Source organism: Papaver somniferum, chromosome 1 (assembly GCF_003573695.1).
Source record: "Papaver somniferum cultivar HN1 chromosome 1, ASM357369v1, whole genome shotgun sequence".
Taxonomy (NCBI): domain Eukaryota; kingdom Viridiplantae; phylum Streptophyta; class Magnoliopsida; order Ranunculales; family Papaveraceae; genus Papaver; species Papaver somniferum.
Window position 1 is genome coordinate 230,861,133 of NC_039358.1, and position 10,129 is coordinate 230,871,261.

At 34.4% G+C, this 10,129-nt stretch overlaps 1 pseudogene; it reads left to right on the plus strand.

Annotated features, from left to right (window-relative positions):
* The first annotated feature begins 42 nt into the window (after positions 1 to 42).
* On the plus strand, positions 43 to 3,890 carry LOC113272024 (annotated as a pseudogene).
* The last annotated feature ends 6,239 nt before the right edge of the window (positions 3,891 to 10,129 follow it).

Genomic DNA, 10,129 nt, shown 5'->3' on the forward strand with positions numbered 1-10,129 from the left:
CTTTATCCCCGTACATTGAAGCTACAATTTCTGTAATTTTCTTTAACACTTTTGTGTTTTGGGCATGCCCTCGGTATCCTATATAAATACAATGAGATTGGATCGGTGATGGCACTAAAGATGGTTGTTATTTTGGTCTGGGAGGTCCCTGGAGTATTTGAATGAACCATAATATTGGACATACCAAAAACTTTATAGGCATACAAAGTCATTTTCCTAACCAGGGTGTATTGATAAGGGGTGTCTAATGGGTATGAATGACCTATATACCCTTAAACACTTCGAAAATATTGATTTATAGGCTTTAGGTTCAGCTGACTCGTGTTGATGAGTTATCAACCGAACTTCCCGCTGTAGACTGAATTCTTTCGATCTTGTTTTGATCATAACTTCTTCGTCCAATGTCGGAATGGCCTCATTCTTTTTGCGTTATCTTCGTATTTTCATTCTCTTGAAGATGAAGATAAAATCTACTTGATTTTAATGGGTTAAAATATACGATTTTCATTATATAAGATGAACCATTAACATTTTTTATTCCTGAACTCTCAGGAATAGGTTCGTCTTACATCTATGAGCCGAACCAACCCATTGATGAACAGTTCGGCTTACATCTATGAGCCGAACCTCACATAATTTTTCTTCCAGATCACACAGGACTAGGTTCGGCTTTATGATATTTTTAAACAAGCCGAACTAGTTGGTTCGGCTCATAATAATAACACTTTCAGCTTGCCGAACTGTTCATTAGTTGTCAATATCCAGGTTTCAGATCAAGGTTCGGCGCATAATTTAGGTGAGTTGTGAGTCGAACCTAGGTTCGGCGCATAATTTAGTTGCGTTGTGAGCCGAACCTAGGTTCGGCGCATAATGTTGTTGTTTTTGAGCCGAACGGTTCTTCAAATTTTCAGCCTGAAAGTGTAGATGAACAGTTCGGCTGATACGATTTTCATTGTATAAGCCGAACCATTAACATTTTTTATTCCAGAACTCTCAGGAATAGGTTCGGCTTTCTAGGAAAATTTTATACAAGCCGAACTAGTGTCTAGCAAATGTTCGGCGCATACCTAAACAATTTCAGCTAGCCGAACTATTCATAAAGGGATCGGTTCGGCTCATAAATGTAAGCCGAACCTTTTCATCCTCCATTGAATCATTCTCGTAATCTAGGAAATCAACAATTTGGGAATCATTGTTGTAGTTGATGTGTATTTTCCTAGGTTTTTTAGATGATATATGACACTCCTCATCCTCCATTGAATCAAGAATTAGAATTTTCTCACTTTCTCCTTCTCTTTCTCTCCTTCTTAACCAAACCAAAACTTTGATTTTTTTTCCCCAAATTTTTCATCTAAACAACTCTTATAATTCTGAAAATTATTTTAATCGCTAAACAAAATATTTAATCACTAATCAAGATTAATAACACTAATAAGTAAAGGGCAGATTTGCCATTAAAATTTTTTTGGGTTAAGGGGTTATCTGATTTAGCTATTTCACAACCTTTTTTGTCTTCAATCAGTATGCCTTACAAGATTTTGGTATGCCCAATATTACGGTTCATTTTAATTGATATGGAGCCCATTTACATTTCTTCTTGGTGAGTCACATGCTGAAGCTCTATTTTTCAGTAACCAATTATCAATATGTATATTAGAAGGAAAAATAAAGAAATGGGAATAACCCTCCCTTCCCCAAATGGATTAATGCTGAATCCGGATAAATCTACAGGTTACACCGACCCGTCGCATGCAAAAGGACGATTTTCCCTCTTGCATGAATGGCAGTTCCGCTCAGGGCTTGATCGTTACATATGGATTATTGGAATGATTTATGCCTACTATCACCCAACAGTAAGATGATATACATGCATCTTTGTTCTTGAGATGGCATATATCTTCTGGCATTTCTTGCTTTATAGCGCTTCTGTGCTTGACTAAGTTTATACCATTGCTAAATTGTTAGCTATACTGATTAGGTTGAGAAGTGGATGGAGAAGCTGGAAGAGTCTGAATTCAGACGTAGAATATCTATTAAATTGGCTGTGGTGTTTGTTTCCTTAACGGTGATGTGCAAAACTGTCATATATTTATTTTTACAAGATTTCATACCATAATTTCCAGTGTCTGGCAAAAGTCCTACAAAACTTCAGGTTGGGTATCTGTGGATCGAGTATATATACAAGCTGGATAAAATTACATACAAGTCATGGATTCCAATAACGTACGCATTTAATACTTTGACTGACTTTTCATCCACTTGATATATACAAATTCCATATAGCTAATTTCTTTTCCCCCTTTGGTTTTTGTAGGGGCAAAGTATCGCATGGTTCATTATCATGCGAGGTTATCAATATGGGTGTGCGAGAACATCGCAAACTAAATCCGAAATAAATGCCTTTCTTAGTTGTACCCCATTACATATGAGCTGTTATCCACTATGTAAATGCATATATAAAGAGAAAGGCAGGAGAGAGAAAGGATAGATCATTATTATTTCTTTATCATCTTCTTCTTCAACCTAGAGCTTCAAATACTCATTAATGGAGTCTCAATTGTAATCCATATGTAATTTCTACAATTATAGTGAAACCTAACTCCGTGGATGTAGATCACATTGATCGAACCACGTAAATCCCGTGTCTATTTATATTTCCATCACTTATATTGATAATTAGAAGACTTAAATGATTAGATCTAGAAATTAGTACATGGGGTGTTTTGTGGGATTTCCTACAACTACAGTTTTTATTGGATCAGTGTTTATATTAGTCTGCGAAATGTCACTCAGCATTTTCGGTGCTACTCCTTGACCTTATTTGCGTAAGTGGTTTGTTGATAATGCTTCGATGTTCATCTTTTGTGGTTTAGAAGTAGTTTAACATGATATCCAGTTTACCGGGCATTAATATATCTTCCCTCATATGTACTTTGTCTTTGGCTAGTATGAAATCTCCGAATTTGTTATACCTTTTCAGATGGCTTGGGAAGATTACATTGAAGACCTAAATCACGCAGATCCATATCTGGCTAAGGTAAGCTCAACCTAATCAAATATTTCTGTGAATCACTAAAATTGTGTGGGTATCTTAGGATCTTGAGGTGACATGCCTTCTTTTTAACTTAACTTTCTTCTAGTAGTGAACTTTTCTTGCTCAGATGCAGATCTGGCGTACCAGATGGAAAGCCTAAACAATTGCTGCTGTCTTTAATCCCAGACTATCCAATGCTCAACTTCAAATAAGTAGATAATTCATTATGTAGTGGAGAGAGTATTGATCTGTCTTTTACTTGCTTATTTGCAGATTTCATATAGGCTATTCGAGTTAACAAAAACCTTGAAGACGGCTTCCGTCCCTAGCAAAGACGACAAACGCTTAATGCACAACATTGTCGTACAGGTATGCTTTTCTTTGGTATAAAAGTACCACTGTCTCAATGCTTTAGTAGTTATAATCCTCCATGCTGAAGGCCATGGAAAATATCTTTCGTAAAACTGAACGCCTACCTTCCACATGTTGTACCTCTGGCATTTGCATGATGGGTCTTCAGTGGTAGTTTTTCATTTGATAGCTTGTAGCGGAAAGTAAAATGTGATCATTCCAATTATTTGCCTTACAGATCGGACTATGGTAGCTGCTTTCTTTGCAGAAGGTGCTCACAACCAGGACCTTGTTCAGGTGCATAAGCGCAGTCTAGACCCTAGACCTTATAAGCGCTGCAGATTTGAGAGAAAAACAGGACGCAAGAGAAGGCAAAGACTGTTATTTGAGTTTCACATCTGTTAGTTTACTTGTATTCTATCTATTTAATTTCTAAACAGATAAATGTATCCTCTAAAACTTAGGAATTCTATCAAGTATTAAACTGCTCGAGTGAATGTAAAAGGGTGTTTAGGAATTCCTTTAATTTCTAAGTCAATGATTTTGTTGAATGTCAAAGAATTTGTTGGACTGAACGAAAGAATAGGACAAGTTATTGTTGTCGAATGTATCATATAATTTGGTTAGGTTGAACGAAAGATTTTTACAGGTAATTAAATTTGAAGTCCGGCTTATCATCAAGAATATAAAGCATAGTTTGGACAATTTAGCCTAGATAAAGAGCGCCCAGGATGTATTCTGGGGAAAGTTAAATTCATGGTTGTGGTTTGCTCTAATTAAAATTAATCATTATGAGTGTTTTATTAATTAGTGTCTCATTGATATCTCATAATGAATAATTTATTAAATTTTCATCATTAATAGAAATTAATAAAAATTACCATATCAATAGAAATTAGTGGTTAATAGTGGAAGAAGTAGTGGCTGGTAGAAGCGGTGGTGGTGGAGGCGATAATATCAGTGGTGGTGGATAAAATAATGTCGATGGGTAGTTTTATGATGGTGATGTCGTGGACATTATTAGTTCTATATATTTACAACACAAGCAACATTGTATCGTGAAAGATGTAGTTGGTCATCACGATTGATAAAAACAAATGTCATATTTTTAGAATGATAACATACCATTTAAAAAAAATGATCATAACCGCCGGATCACCTAAACACGATAATATCAGTGGTGGTGGAAAAAATAATGCCGATGAGTGGTTTTATGATGTTGATGTTGGTGAATAGTCGTGAACATTATTAGTTCTGTATATTTACAACACAAGCAGCATTGTATCGTGAAATATGTAGTAGGTCATCACGATTGATAAAAACAAATATCATATTTTTAGGATGATACCATACCATTTAAAAAAAATGATCATAATCGCCGGATCACCTAAAAAGTACCCTTGCTACATTTAGCACTCGATTGTACAAATTATGGTTCTAACCGTTAAAATAAAATTAATTGCAACACAACAGAGTATATAACAATAAAATAATGGAATAAATTAATTAACGACCTAAGTTTGTTTAGTCATAATTTTACTCATCATGTTTGTGATTTAAAATTAGAAGTATGACAAATGGTCAGCGAGAGGTAGGTGACGATTGTGGTGGAGAAATAAATGGTATTATATATGGTTTTGTAGTGGTGGCAACAGTTAGTGAGTAGCAATAGGCTATGTTAATTTTGTATCGCTACAAAATGGGTAACATTATAAATTAGAAGTTGTGGTCGATTGTCTTATTAATAAAATAAACTAAACTCGGTTAAAGTCCATGAAATATCAGAAAAATAAAAGAAACCACAAAATGTCACGTTATATAATTACTACAAACACTTATTATCGAGATGTGTCGTTATGGTAAGGGTTGTACCCCAACTATGTATACCTTTCTGCCTATTTCTTTGTACTATATTATAAAATGAAGCTTCGTTAAGTTAGGAAAGATAAAGACCGGTCCCGATTTCCCAATTGGTAAATTCACGGTTTCGTTCGATCCCATGAATACACGCTTTAATTGAGAAAAATTCAATACATATTCTCTTCTTCCCATCTCAAAGTCTAAATCAAAATGGAAAAAATTTGATCAACTGAAAATTGCATACTTACCTTCTCACAAAACTGAACAATTGATTCTCTCGCTCACATTCGGTAGGATGAGTGGGTTTGAAAACTCTAATTCCTTACTTTGGAGAAAACGAAAATCAGAAATGAAGTCGGGAAGTGAGATAGATTGCGAAAAGGAAAAAACTCAAATCCAAGAGTATAGTTCCGCTCCATCTTCTTTCAATTTTTTTTCAATCTTCATCCACCAAAATATACATATGTGACCACTTAAACTACTCCGATCTAACAACATTTGAGAAAATCCTTTTTTTTTTACATTGTTTCATGTATGAATGTTTGGGGTTTCTATCATTTTCTTGAATATCATTTGTTGTATATTTAGCTGATGTATACGTTTTCAAATATAAATTTTTTGATTACAATAACTTCATGGTTGAAATTTAGGGGTGCCTGTATTTTGTGATTAAAATTTGGCTATCATAGGTCGTCGGAGTTTCATTCTATTCAAAACTTTTTTATCTAGAAAGGTGATTCTTTCAAGAACCAATTTTTCGTTTCTATTTTTTTAGATAACAGTGGAAATAGAATTTTGATTTCATCTTGATTGATAAATTTAGAGAGGAACTTATAAAATATTAAAATTACACGTTATAATTTGACAATAGATTGATATTTACAAAATGATCTTACACGTATAAAAAAGCCCCTGTTCTTCGGGTCTCTGTTTCAAAGTCCAGAATAATTTGACTAGAAGTTATTTTCAATAAGTGATCTAACTTGATTATACGTAATTTATATAACACCTATGCCATTATGGATTCATTCTTGGAAAATCTAAATCTGCGGCTGTAAAATGATCAGTTTAATTAACTTTTAATAATAAATGTTCTATTGATATTTCATAACAAAAATTTCTTTAATAATCAAATAAATATATTTTTATTAATACAATACATATTAAATAAGTAGGCATTAATGGTAGTTGTGATGGAGGGAAAGGGTGGTGGATCGGCGATGTGGAAAATGGCGGTGGATGTTGGTGAGAATGGTGGAGTAACGAAGTTAATGGTGGTGGTGGTGGTGGAAGAAAGTAGTGGTAGTGGGATGAAAAATGTGTCCCAAGGTTATTTAATTGCCCTTAGTTAAAAAGTATTTATTTAATATTAGTTTTCAGAAAAAACTCATTAATGGTAGTTGTGATGGTGGTGGGTGTTGGTGAGAATGGTGGAGTGACGACGTTAATGGTGGTGGTGGTGGAATAAACTAGTGGTAATGGGATGAAAAAGGTGTCCTAAGGTTATTTAGTTGCCCTTAGTTAATTTTTTTATTTGATATTAGTTTTTAAGGAAAAATTCATTGAGAGGGTTTCTTTTTAATTTAATAAAACAATAATTACATAGCAGGCAAGCGAGCAACAAGCTGCACCGCAAGCCCTTATTAATTTTTAAATTAAAATAAATATTAAAGAACAGATTTTTCTAGGATGAAGATAAATCAATAACTATGGTTTTAAGATTTGTCGGGTCGGGGAAGGTAAGAAGATGAAACCTATAAAAAAATTGACCATATACAAGGCTACACGTGAATCAATTATAATTGATTTAGTTTATCATATCTCTCTCTATTCCCATTTTTTGTCATGATTTATGTTTTTAACATTTCTCCTTGACTTCATATGATTATGCATGCTTGAGAAAAGTTCATGGTAATAGGTAAAGAGTGAAGATAAGTAGATAAAAAACGAAACCGATCAAGAATTACAGATTATTAAACTTTAGGAAGACACAAACCTATGTAAATTTAGAATAATTTATATCAACAAAGGGAGAAAAATAATCCTTAAAGATAACATATTTTGTAAGATTAATCTGATTGATTTTGAATTAATTTTGTGTTTCAGATTTGTTACAAATTTGGTGAACGACTTTTGATGATTTATTTCTTTTCGAAGTAGGGACACTGCTTTGTTTTGAAGAAGTTAATGAAATGGTGTTATATTACCCATAGGCCCATAGGATTTTGAAGAGTTGGTTAACATTTTTCCTAAAGGATTGTATCACTTACAGACATAGTATTAAAATATTTGAGGTTAAGACATGTTTATTAACCAACGCCTCAAAAACATATAGACTTGGATGGACTTGATCGATTTTTCGCAAACAATTATGATATGTATGAACCGTTGGATATATTTGAAATACATATCCTTTTCCATGCAGTTACGGCAGGGGTTAAGTCCTAGTTTCCGACATAAAATGGACTGACGACCAACATTGACCTGGTCAAAATTGGTCGGCATTGACTAAGGTCAAAATTGACTAGCAGTAATTTTTTTGCAGTTACAAAAAAATTCGTAATGACTCGAGGCTGTTTCAACTGCCACGTAGTAATGGGTAAGGCATGTTACTAATATGCCACATGGTGACAGCTGAGGGACGTTACGACCATATTGTTACAAATAATTCGTAACGGCCTCAGCTGTTGCCATGTGGCAATTCATAACGGCTTTCCTTTGTCACTAAAGCCGTTACAACCCAAAATTCGTAACGGCTCCAGTGCTGTTAAGATATTTTATTTTATTTTTACAAATATGAAAAAGATACATTTGTTCGTTTCATGTTATTCTTTGATGAGTGTGAAGATATAAGATCAATATCACATGTGGACATACTAAATTCCAAGTACACCCAAAACATTTTATTTTAAAGGGATTGGGTTTTTCTTTCTCATCAATTTTTTAATAACCTCAAAACATTATACTAAAATACAATTTTAATATAGTCTTATTTCTAAGCCACCCATGAACTTGTTTCTTTTTATTATAAACAAATCCATCCGTGCATTCATTGGATATAAATCCGTTAGATATTGGATTGAATGCGGATGCCAAATTTGAAATCCGTAACGAAATGGATAGGAGGCGGATGAGGTGAAAACCGGTCTATACCGGCCCATGCAAATTGGGCTAATTCTTTGGGCCTCCTCTTTCTTTACATTGAAGTTTTTAGAATAAGGGGTACACTTTTGGGTTTTATTCATAAACCACAGTCTACACACTCTCTATTTCTCACTGAACCAAACAACTACACATTCTCCGTCTTTCGTCTCTGGTTTTAAATCTCTAAAATCCATCCAGACACAAGAAGCTCTTTCTTTCATTTTGATTTGCTAAAACTCAAATGGGTTACTGGAACATCCTCCTCACATCTACTCAAACTCAATAATTGATCTGCACTAAGATTTTTCCTCTCAAAAGTAAGCCGGATGGATACGGTGAAGATTAACCCGTAAAGCAGGAAAAGTGATGTGTTAGGTAGATTAGTGCGTCCAAGCAGAAAGATCTTTCAGATCTCTTAATTCTTCTAAATGTTCTTTGAGATGGGTGATTCAAATCAGGGGAATTACAGCCAGGGCAAGTGGGAATTACAATATACTCTATCTCATTCTCATGGAACCAAATTACAACAACTTCGCAGTTTTTTGTTTGCTGTGATTACGGAATGGATAATTGGGAACGTCCTCCTCACGTCTCGCTACATGAATCTGATCTGTCTGTTAATGTTCTCATGTTGTCTAATCCACCTATATCCACTCGATTGGCTTGTCTCCCTACATAAAGCTAACAGAAAGATTGCATAAGCTAACTAGTCGTCTTCATATCTCGATTGCACAAGTAAAGTTCTAGAGTGTAGCCAAGCAGTTTGCAGCCGGCTAACAGATCTTGAGTTTCCAGATTCAGTTCTGTTGTCTCAATTTTATTAATTTATTTCGATTGGATATGTAATCCTGAGTTTCTAAATCATAAATCTGATCTTTTTTATCGATGTTAGAATTTTAGTATCTCTCTTTGCTTTGCAGGACTGAAGCTGAAGTTGCTCAATGCTACTGGACAAGTTTTTGCTAGATTCTTGACGAAATCGGGTGTTATCTGATCTAATGTTCCCAGTACTAGATTATGATCATGTCTACGAATTGGCACAGCACCACCACACTCATGTTAGACCGGCAAACAAAGATGTGACCCTGTCGTTCAGTCTAGTAAGGTACGTACGAAATGAATCATCAGTCACACATTTGATTTCTTATAGACATATAATCCACTGTAGGTAAGAGAAAGTCTAGCAAGACAATTTTTGTGTTATGTAAAGCTTACAGAGACATCTGTACGTATTCGAAAATATCTTATGTTCTTTTTCTTGTAAACCTAACAAATAAGTTAAGCAGTTGGCCATGTGCTGTCGAGGTGCAACCAAATGGGTCGAAAGGTCGTGAAAGGATTCCCCTGATTGATAAATACTTGTACTGTATAATGAATGTCGTTTGTTGGATTTCTTTCTTTATTCCTTTTCTTTTTTTATGATTTTGTCAGAAATTTGAGTTGGAACCATGAAACACTATCTATTTCCGTTAACATAGTTGCTATCTCATCTATTATTCATGTACTTAGGTTGGGACACAAAAAAATGCACATTTACATAGTTGACATGCCCTTTGATAGCGCAGCTTAAGTGGTAAGATTATTAGGATTGATCTATCCGCAACTGAATTCGGAATTAACTCTCGTTAATTAGTGCTTTGATATAGGTTCAATCACGTTCGCTTGAACTAGAGTTACTCTAATATTATAGAAAATTTCCACATATCCAAAGTAGTACTATATTGCTAGCATCTTAAAACC